The following is an 11,830-nucleotide window of genomic DNA, read 5'->3' on the forward strand; positions in this document are numbered from 1 at the left end:
GGGACAGAAACTGAAGGAGGGGCCATCTAGAGACCATTCCACCTGAGTATCCATCCCATGTGCAGTCACCAAAGGTAGATGCTGATGTGGAAGTCAGGAAGTGCATGCTGATAAGAGCCTGATATGGATGTCTCCTCAGAGGTCTTCAAGAGTCTGACATATTCAGAGGCAGATGCTCACAACTAGCCATTGAACTGATCATGGGGTTCCCAATGGAGGAGTTAGAGTGAATACCATTGGAGCTGAAAGGGTTTGTGGTCCCATGAGGAGAGCAACAATACCAACCAACCAGAGCTCCCAGGGTCTAAACCACCAGCCTGGGAGCACTTAGGGAGGGATCCAGGGCTTCAGCTGAATATGTAAGAGTGGAGGGCCCTGCTGGGCATAGGTGGAAGAAGAGATCCTTGACCTCATGAAGGCTGGACGCCTCAGGGGGTGGGAATTTGAGGGTGAGGAGGTGGGAGTGGAGGGGTAGATAGGGGTTACATCTGCAGAGAAGAAGGAGGAGGGGTGAGGGGATAGGGGGTTCCTGGGTGAGTGGGGGATGGGGTAAGGGGACAACATATGAAATGTAAATAAAACATCCAATTAAAAAAAAGTAGGAAGAAGAGTCTCCTTTGGAAATTATGTCACACAGAGGTCAAGAAATCGAGTAAAAAAAAGAGCCAATTGTTTAATCTTCTGGGAATTTAATACTGTTTGGTAAAAACCAAAGATTTCTGGGCAAGCTGATGTTATTCAGTCTGAGCTTGCTGGAATTATGATTTCACTGCAGACCTGTGTGACATTGTATATTCACTTGGCCAAGTCAAATGGCAGTGAGTGGTCCTTGATTGGCAGTAGCCATGACATAGTTTGAAACTGGGGCATATGATTCTGACAGTGAGGAAGGATGTCATAAAGATGGCAAGGGTGGCAGCATTGCTGGAGTCTCAGTGGCACCTGTTCAGCTGCTGGTACCGATGCTTTCAACTCATTCAAACCAAGAGTCCAAGTCTGTATTGCCAATATGTGCCAGGGAATGCGGATGTATCTTCATAGCCCTATACTTTTAATAAGAGTATTGTGAATGCCAAAATGATTGCTGCTCATGGCCAGATCTGTATTGCCAAGATTTCCCAGGAAGCTTTTTAGTGAGCTTTTATTTTTTTTGGGGGGGGAATGTATTACATAATTATATACAAATTTAGACTGTATTAATAGTGTATATAAAAGCAGTGAGGACCAATCTTTGCTTTTCCTTTTAATTCTGAGCAGGGAGTCCTGGCCTTTGGAAGAAGTGTTTCCTTCATTTAGCCATTATTTTTCATTTGTATATATTTGTGTGTGTGTGTGGGGTATGTGGACACATATGTGGACACCTGTGAACCTAGAAGAGGGCTTCTAATCCCATGGAGCTGAGCTTCCAGGTGCTTGTGAGCCACTTGACATGGGGACAACACTCCAGTCCTCTGCAAGAGCAGTAGGTGCTCTTAGCCTCTGAGTCACCCCTCCAGCCTTTATTTTTGAAACTTTAGATTAAATAAAAGAAGCTTGTCTGATACAAAAGTATCCAAAGTCACAATAGTAACAAATCAAAAGGGTAAAGCTTGGCTCCCATCCTTCTGCTTCTAGTGCATTCCTTCATTCCTCAACACTGTATGCTTTCTTTACTTTTTAAACTGAATCCAACCAAAACCATATGGTTTCAGCATGTCATTTTGTCATGGGCAGGCTGGGACTCAGTTTAATGGGAATTGGAACTAGAAATCCTGGCTCCAGGCTCTTTCTCTCCACCAAACTGATGAAGCTGAGTAATATCCAAGGCTGGAGTGTGCCTTTCATATTCCTTGAGACTCCGGGAGGTCTTGCAGTTCCTCCAGCCTGGCACAGTCTCCTTGATTTCACTCCATCTCAAGATTGCTGCTACTTATTTCTTCATCAACAAGCTCCGGAGCCTCTGGGAAATTGTAAGGAAGCCGAACAAAGACTGAAAATTGCCCAGATGAGGTGTACATGTCAAACTGTCCTGCAAGCCAGTATTTTATAGTTTATTTTTTAATTTCTAAAGCTTTCAAATGGAGCAGCTGTGGCTCACCGTGCCACCAGTCTGAGATTTGTGTGCAATGGGCAAAAGCATATAAAATCTACCTCCTCATTTGTTTTCTGAAATGACTGAGGTGCTGACCAAAACCTTCATGGACAGACTTGGGATATGTATAGATCAGAGACAGGTTGCTTTCCTAGAATGTGCAAAGACCCCAGTTTAATCCTCAGCACTATAAAACAAACAAACAAACACCTGAAACCAAACCAACTAACCAACCTACCAACCAACCAACCAATCAACCAGCCAACCAACTAACCAACCAACCAAAAAACAAAACAAAACAAAACAAAACAAAACAAAACAAAACAAAACAAAACCCTATTATATGATGGTATCAGCTCTTAGTACAACTATATTTGTTGGCTGTCAGTGGTCTGTGGGCCTAATACTCAATAAGCTGAGTTAGAAGCCATTCTGAGTTACATAGTGTCTTTTCCTCAGCCTACCTCCCAAACAAACAAACAAACAAACAAACCAACAAACAAGAATACTCTTCTTGAATGTCAACACAGAAAACATTTGGTTAGGATCTCATCTTTTCCCCCTTCTTACTCATCTCAACAGCCCCATAGTCTTTGCATTGGTACCTTGTTATTTTTATCTGTAATTCCAGGGAAAAGTGAAGTATCAGCAGTTGAAGTATGACTTGGGGAAAGACATTTTTATTGCTTAAATTATTCTTTTCAGGGAGACAACCGGAGCCAAAAAGGGCTCATTACCAACCCGAAGGTGCTTGAGAAAAATTTACACCCTTTAAGGTATTTTAAGCTTTCAGAAGTATTTTGAGTGAAAAGACTTATTTTAGGCTCCTGGAGAGTCCTGTTTCAGAAGGGTAGAGCTAGACTCTAGGCAGCTGGTGTGGTGTGTGGGCATGCTAGTTCTGTAAGGCATTCTGTCTGGGTGGAGACTCTACCCCTGCCAGCAGGGGAGGTCAAGTCAGTTTATTATTATTATTTTTAATCTAGAAGAGGGTTTAATATCTGTGACTAAAAAATCTGACTCAGGGGATTTTTGTGAGAATTAACTGATACATTCACATGTATATAATATATATATATATTATATATATATTATATATAAATTATATATATATAATATATATATTCACATGTTTATATTAATGAGAATGCCCCCAAGTTAAAAATGATTGAAAACTTGGTCCACATCAGTATAGACAAAAGACACTTATCTATTGCTCCTCCAAAGGCAAGAACCCAGGAGTAAAGCTGACCCTAGGTTCAGAAAAGGTTATCATAGCTTTGTGCCTCTAAGTAAGTGGCAACTGTTGCCACAGCCCTTATTTCTGTTCCATGAGAAGGTCATTATCAATGGCTCTGATTGGCCACTCATCTGTCTTTAAGTAAGTAATGAGCTCAGTATTGAGACAGATATGAAAATCCTGGGTCTCAGGATTCTCTCCAGGATCTGAGACTGATTCAGTTTTGGGAGACCTTGTAGCCTGAAAATTTGTGAACCTAATTACACAAAAAGGAATCAGGGCTGTTACAAGAAAGAACAAAACATGTGCTAAGTATCCTAAGTGCTTAACTTAGCACAGTGCTTGTTTAACCATTAAAATGCCCAGCAAATGGAAACAGATGCTTCTGCCACCACCACCTCCACCATCCCCGTCATCCCCATTATTGCCATCATCATCATCATCATCATCAATATCATCAATATCATCAGTTATCAGCTGCTTACAGGGAATGGACCTCAAAACAAGCACCTTTGTTTTACTTAACAAGGGATTACATTCCACACAGGGAACTAAGAGACCATAATCTATATAGTGTCATAGACAACTATTAATGAACCCCTGTCTAATGTACACCTTTACCTTCTCTGCTTTCTCAGCCCCATGGATCCTCCTTATTTGCCTCCTATTCATTAAGATAGCAGTCTTTCATTTAAAGACTATCACATCTCTGGATCCCACTGTGCTAACCATCTCAGAAGTAAGTACAGTTTAGGCTGATGAGATAGCATTTACTGCCAAGCCGCTCCGATCTGAGTTTGATACTTTGGGACCCACATGGTGGAAAGGAATACTGACTTTTGCAAGTTTCCCACATGTACATACATACAATGTGTAATTTTTCAGAAAAAGAAAGCTACAGCCTTCAATGTGTTTGCTCATGGTCACTATTTACTGAGTGTAAGCTTAAGCATCCGGTGCTGGAAAGCACTGTGGCTCCATACACTTTGTGATGGGATTATCTGCTGTGCAGTCACTCTATCATACTGAGGGCTCCCAAGAGGGTGATACTACTGACTCCATGGACCGTGCACACAGTCATGCACTTGGTGTCATCACTTGCAGTTGGTCACCCATACCCACACATTTACCGTAAGTACCCTGAAAGCAGGGACTGAATGCCCAGCCATGTTCCTTAACACATGATCTGTTCTTACTATAACTTAACAGCAGGAATTGCTGCTATGTAGCAGCATTATAATATAGCAAGTTATAGAATCAGTTTTATATCCATCAATGGATAAAAAAGGGGAGGGCTAGGGAAACGGCTCACTGGATCCAGCACTTAGCACATGAGGACTGAAGTTTGGACCTCAAGAACCTGAGCTGGACACGATAGTGTGTATCTATAACATATGTAATCCCAGTGAGCCTGTGAGATGCGAGGCAGAGCAGGAAATGTTCTAGAAGATCATAGGCCAAATAACAGGAGACTCTGTCTCAAACAAGACAGAAAGCAAGCAGAAACACCTGACCTCCATGTGTATACAATGCCACATGCATGCGTGCTTACAAGCACAGACATGTGTCTATACATACATAAGGAAAGAAGAAAAGGTGGCATGTGCACAGGATCAAGTTTTATTCAGCCACTAAGGACAACATTGTGTGCTTTGCAGGAAGATGGGTGGCCCTGGGTATTATTGCATAAGCGAAATAAGTTAGGCTTAGAAAGGCAAATGATATTGTTTTTGCTCCTATATATGTGTTTATGTTACACAAACATGATCTAAACATGAAAAGAGACAAGGGACGGTTTGAGGAGGAGGAGGATATCAGGAAGACAGGAAGGGAACTAATTGGAGGACAACGAGGAGACAGTGGAGGACAATATGGTAGAATCTGGTCAAGTATATGATATACTCGAAAGAAAGCATTATTAGGAAACATCTTCCTTTGTACAATGAATCTGTACCAATAATTTTTTTTAAATCTTTATAGTTGAACCAGAGGTTTCAGTCTGTGACTTTATATTTTCCAGGCCCTATCTAGACCCAGGGTTTGTAGAAGAGGCCCCGGGGGAATTTCCACCACATTGCTTGTTTTTTTTGTCCGGCTGCCTTCTTCCCTTTTCCACCTCAGTGACCCATACCTCTGCTTCACCCCCTTGCAAATGGGTGAGAGGTGGTGACAAGTCCCTCAGCTATTTGTCCAGCCTGTGCTGCAGAGCAAAACAAGGAGGGTTATGTTCCAAGGGCTACAGACATTCTCTTCCTGTAAATGACATAAATGTTACATTTTACTGAAAAACCATGTGTGTGCATTGGAGCTACTAAGAATGCTCGAGGAAGCAGGAAAGCAGAGAGGTCCTTGAGATCTTCTTAATAAGGCCAAGTTTCCACTGACAGCACCCAGAATTAACGCAGTGGGTGGACGAGGACTGCACGCTTGGAGAAGCCGTGGTTGATGTGCTCAGAAGATGGTAAGGCCACCTGTGAGGGTAGGATGTAAGGGAGGAGCCAGGATGAAGGGTGGGTCCAGGCCCTGTCTCTTATGAGCTGAGCAGTGTTATGTAATAATCATTACTGTCTACTTCCAGAACGATCAAACCACCCAGATGTGAGACTCGACACACAGTCATCAACCTTTCCCCATTTCTCTTTCTCTTTACCCCTTGGAAACTATTATTTTTTAAATCTCTTGGCATTTGTTGGTTTTTCCCACTGTATGTAAGTGGCAGCATGTCTTCTTTGGCTTAGCATGATATTGTCGGGGTTCACCTTAACTGTAGCAGGTATCACTACTTTATTCCTTTTCATGTTCAAAACAGTACTTCACTGTAGACCACACATCACAATTCTTTGTCAGCTGGTTGCCATGTACGTTTGTTACACTGGTCAGCTAGCTGTGAATGAACTATTGAATTTTATTTTCTACCATGCGAGTAGAGTGCTATGGGGAAATTTCAGTCCATCCAGTCCACAACGATGAGAAAAGATCCAGTCTGAGTTCCACATTTCTAGAGAAGAGACTCAGAGGTGTGATCATGTGTGACAGACTCTGGGATGTGGGGAAGAGTAGCTTCTTTAACAAGGATAATGAGGACACAGCAGTCATAACATACACATGTGTTACTAAATAACCACATCTGGCCATCACCAATGCCTGTTTTGCTCCTCACAAGGTAGGAACTTTATATTGTATAAATGAGCACCTGTATAGCAGGATCCCACTTTGCTCAGTGATGCTGTCTACATATCCTTTTGGATCTAATGAATATCATCACTAGACTTTGTAGCTGCCTGCGGCCATGGAAGACCTGGGTTCACCTGAAAGGGTGGGCTGTAAATGAAAAATGGGGGACAGAGAGGCGAGAAAAGCATGAAGTCAAGACAAAGTTTTCTGATCAAGGCTCAAAGTTTAATATTCAGCTCTTCTAATTTGAAAGGAAAGCCCCACCGGACCTGGAGATGGGTGGGGGAACCCATCCTTTGTCACAGCTGGAGATGTGTCAAGGCAAGCTCATAGGGCAGTCTATTCTTCTAAGTTCCTATAGCAGGTTGTACATGCAACCAGGGTAGGTAACTCCACCTAGGTTCTATTATTAGGTCTATTGTGGTAAACAAGGTCTTTCAGCCCTGCTCAAGGCTAGGGGTAGGGCACAAACTTAAATGGTGTTTACAGCTCATGAGATGCTCACACACCATAAAGAGCCACAAGATCCCCTATGTCCCAATTGTCTATCTGTGACTCTCCCCTGCTACATTAGTTTTCTCTTTCTCTGGGGCCTCATTCTGATTGGTTTATACCCTTAGCATAGCTCCTGGTGTTCTGTATCCTTAGTGGTCCACTGTGTTAGTTGATGTGTGAGGTCTTAGTTGGGAGGAAGAAAAGCAGCATCTTTTCTGAGTGTCCAGAACCCGGATTAGCATACAGTTGCTCAGTAAATGGGAAATCAGTAAATGATGGAAGTTCTGTTGGTCTTTTTCAGTCTTCTGAACTGACATCCCATGGATGGAAATCTCGTTTCTCAAAGCCACACCATCCAGGCAAACATGACTTATTATTTTAGCCTAGACATTGTTCCCCCCCCCCCAACCCCCGAGAGTCATCCCCCAGTTTAGCATGGAAAGTCATAGGTCTCTTTGAAAATGAAATAGATGAGCTGACAAGCATATTTGCCCTGTAGAAGAACAGTGAGCTGCAAGAGATGCTGAGACAGAAAGAAACAGTAGGGTGTTTTATTTGCTCTTCTTACCCTGGCGATTGCTGGACTCTGAAGCCTGTTCCTTCCATGTGCCTGTGGACGAGAAGCCACGAGGGCACCTTAGGGAAGGCCATGTTGTTCACTAGAACTTCATCATGGGGCCAGCCAGGGTTACTGCATATTGATGTGTGATGTTTCTCAGAATATCTAATATATCTAATGGGCTGCCCCATGCACTTGATAGCTGTCAATTTTTTTTTATCTCAAGACTCCCTAGATGCCAGTCTTTCTACAATCCTGCTGCCTGCTTATTTGGCAAAGCAGAGGAAATGGGGTCAGCCAATTTCTGTCAGGGCTGAACATGAAGGATCAGGTGTAGCTCTGCAAAGCCTAATGGGAGAACCTTCTATTTTTAATAGTGGTGTTTGGCTGCTGCTGAGCCTGTGGCTTTGTAAGACCCGTGCTTTGGGCTGCTGCCCATGCGAGTCCCTTCTGCTTAGAGTCTTTGTCTTGAATAGGCTGCAACATACATTGCCTGTAGGGTCTCCTTACCATTGTTTGTTTCTGTTTTGTTTGTTTCTTCCTCAATGCCATGTGACATCTAAAAGTAGCCAAGGCAAGCAGAAATGAGTAGCTCTGGACACTGGTTTGAAATTCTGGAAACTGCAAAAGGGATGCTGCTGGGAAGTAGAGAGGATGCATGAAATATGAGGGGAGAGCTTCCCTTGTAGCAAAATCCGAGGAGCAGGCTGGTGTACCATGCACTTTAGAGATGCAGTGTTCTGTGTGTTAGTCTTTAGTTACTCATGGCTGCTAAGCTTTTGACACTAGGCTCATCCACACTGAGATGCATAGATGTGTACAGTTCACACCAGCTTCCCAAATAAAGAACAGGACCAATAAAATCACAATTTTTATTGATTTAATTTAAAAATGAATGTTTTTGTGTTGCTTTGATAGCATGTTTGATGCACGGTGTGGATTGGAATGCGTTAATTAATTTGAATATTTTTAATGCAGCTTTTATGTAGTTTTATGTGGCAGTTAGAAAAGATTTAGCTGAACATAGCTTTTTTTTTTATTTCGATTGGTCAGCCTTGGCTTAGAGGTTAAGCATGTGGGCTGTGGAGACAAACATGGATTTGAACTCTGCCTTGTAATTGCTGACTGTGTGTCCTTAGGCAGAGTGGCTTTCAAACCCTCTCCAGACATCTACCCTAATGATTCACTTTGCAACCTACCTTGTAGTATTTATGCAAATTCAAGAAAAGGGATGGAATATTTTTGTTCCTTATTACATATGCAAAGCATGCTGGTATGTGTCACGCGTGTCCTGTCCTATCCTGCCTATTCATTTGAAGAAGCACTTGTCACAGTCTTGGTGAATTCTACAAGCACAAATGGGCAGCAAACTCAATTTAACCTTTATATATCTTAGCTGTCTCATCTGCAAAGCGAGGCATATCACTATAACCTCTTACAGTTATTTTGAGGATCTGCATTAACATGGTCTGTGTAAGCCACAGTATCTGCTAATGGAGCATTGATAAGCAGAAGAATATGTTATTACTGTACTTGTCATTAACCTGTGAGTGACATACTCCAAGAACCCCTACAAAGTCTGAGACTATAAAGAGTATATAACCTCATATGTGCTTTTCCTATACCTATCTATCTATCTATCTATCTATCTATCTATCTATCTATCTATGATAAAGGGTGTTTTTCTTTAATTAGTGTGTGTATGTGTGTGTGTATGAGACACAACTTAGAGAAAACATCAGAGAAACTAGAATTGTTAAACATATAGACCTCTTTTTTTTTTCAAGGGAAGAAAATGATTGATGCCTGGTTACCCCGAAGTTTGGTGTGAATGCTATCTAACAACCTGGGTGGGGATCTTTTGTTAGTCTATGGAATCAGCCTTTACCTAAATTCCCCCCAAATCCCAAGCATTGTTTAGGCACAAATCCTGAGCTCTTCCTCAATAAATAGAACCCATTCTTATGAAAGAGGTCCCAGGTACTTTGCGCGTTCCATCAATAGAATCTATCCTTGTGCTTATTACAAATCCTTCCTCCCTGTGTCTTTACTCTAAGTACTGCTTTTCAGTCAGTAGAACCCGTTCTTATTGTAAAGGTCGTGGGTGCTTTGCTCTAGAGATGTACTTTGCATGCAAATTTTGATGTAGCCATCCCTGAAGCTTTGTTGTAATAATTATCATATACAGACCCCCTGCCAATGTTTTACTATTTTTAAATGTATAAGAAAATAAATCATGAGATCAGACTCTGGAAGTTTTTGATCCAGCGTTTGCTAAAGTAATGCTGATATATGATTTATTTTTCACTTAAGTTGTTTCCCTGCTTGCTGTGATGCTTGATGGGACCTCAATACGTGTGTGTGTGTGTGTGTGTGTGCGCATGTGTACATGTGTCCTGTAGAAATGGTACAGTGATTAAGAACATTACCTGCATTTGAAGAGGACCGAGGTTCAGTTCCTAGCCCAAACTGAGCCACAATCAATGCCCACACAACTCTAGTTCTGGGAGGATCTGATGTCTTCTTTTGGCTTTTTCAGATACCTATACACATGTGGTGCACTTACATAAACTTAGGCACACACACATACACATAAAATAAAAAATAAACAAATCTTTATTTTTTTGTGGGTATTTTTATGAATGAGGTATATGTGTGAATTCATGTGTGTATGTTCTTGTTAGTATATGCCCATGTTGTGAGTGTATGCGTATATGCACCTGTGTACATGCATGTGCATTCATGTGCATCTCTCTCTGTCTCTGTCTTTGTCTCTGTCTCTCTCTCTCCCTGTATGTGTGTGAAGGAGGATGTCAGATGTCTTACTTCATCACTATCCATTATTCCTTTGAGATCTCTCATTGAGCCTAGAATTCCACTAGTGACCTGTAAGTCTCATAGATTCTTTGGTTCCCTTGACTCTGCTATATGTTAAAGATGTAATTTGTAAATTGAATAAAACCATACTGTTCTATATTCGCCTTTATCCTTGTAATGGTGAGAGATTACATAATTCCTGTGTGGTAAGATTAAGGAAGATGGTTTACACAGGCATCACGATTCACTCAGTCATCATTCAGTGGGATGATCTGTCTGATAACCAAGACAGCTGCTAGCTGGTTAGTTGGCAGGTACCACAAACAGTGAAAATATAGTAGACACAGGAATGCCTCATTTGGGGTAAGATAGAGAGGGGTGGTGTGAGATTTCAACAGACTGGTAAGAACAGTACACAATGTAAAACTTATAAATTGAATAGTTCTGGAATTTTCTACTCACTGTTTTTAGGCTGCAGTTAACATCAGCTAACTGAAATTTGGAAAAGCAAAACTGTAGATATGAGAGTGAAGGAGATCCTTGAATTCCAGAAATCTTTTCAGTGTTCCTTATGAACACGTAGCATCCACTCTGTAAGAGCAACACTTATTATTATTAGCTGCTCTCCTTGTTGATGTTATCTTAAGTGGGTCTTTGAGTTCTGTTTGATATTTTGAGTGAGGTCATGGAGTGTCTCCTTGTGAATGGTGTGAACAGTGACTTTAGGCTTTCTAGGCCGCTGCTTCTGATATATTGCTGTATCAGAAATCTGAAGATATATTCTCCTTGTGTGTGTGTGCTCTGAGTGACTTCAAATTCTCCAGAGTCAGGTGCTGTCATCCATTGCTCTGAACTTATCTTTAATTAACATAGGACATGGAAAAGACTTTTTTTTTTTCAGAAGAGCTCTGGAGTCACAAAATCTGGGCTTCATACTTTGGGTTCTTCCACCTTACAGTCTCTCCCACCTTACTCTCTTTCTCATATCAAGGTCTCTTGGTCCTTGTGTCCTTGCCTATGTAATGGGAACAGCAGTACCTTGGGTTCAGCTGTACACGGTGTACTGACTAAAGCCACGAGGTTGTGGCTGTTGAGTCATTTTTTATGGCACAAGTCTGGTAAGTACTCTGAAGAATGCTAATTCCTTGGCTTCACCCTCGATATGTAATCAGGGCACCTCAGATGTAAAGGACAACATTCCAATGCTTTTGACTTTGGCTGGCCTTCTTGGAATGAACTCACTGGGCACTACTTCTAAGATGACTGGAATATACACAAAGGCTGTGTGTCCTATGCACAGCTCCCATGAACAGAATTTTTCAGCTAATCTAGCCCAATTCTTGTGCTTGCTCTTCCTTAGACAGAAAGAAAAGGTGACTTGAAGCAGATCAAAGCAGCTTTCTGTATCCCCTGAACCTTTGAGCCTCCAACTGGTGCTTGATTTAGCAGTATGGTCTGAGAGAGAGAGAGCAAGAGA

This window comes from Grammomys surdaster, unplaced genomic scaffold (genome assembly GCF_004785775.1).
Source record: "Grammomys surdaster isolate TR1022 unplaced genomic scaffold, NIH_TR_1.0 313, whole genome shotgun sequence".
In the NCBI taxonomy this organism is placed as follows: domain Eukaryota; kingdom Metazoa; phylum Chordata; class Mammalia; order Rodentia; family Muridae; genus Grammomys; species Grammomys surdaster.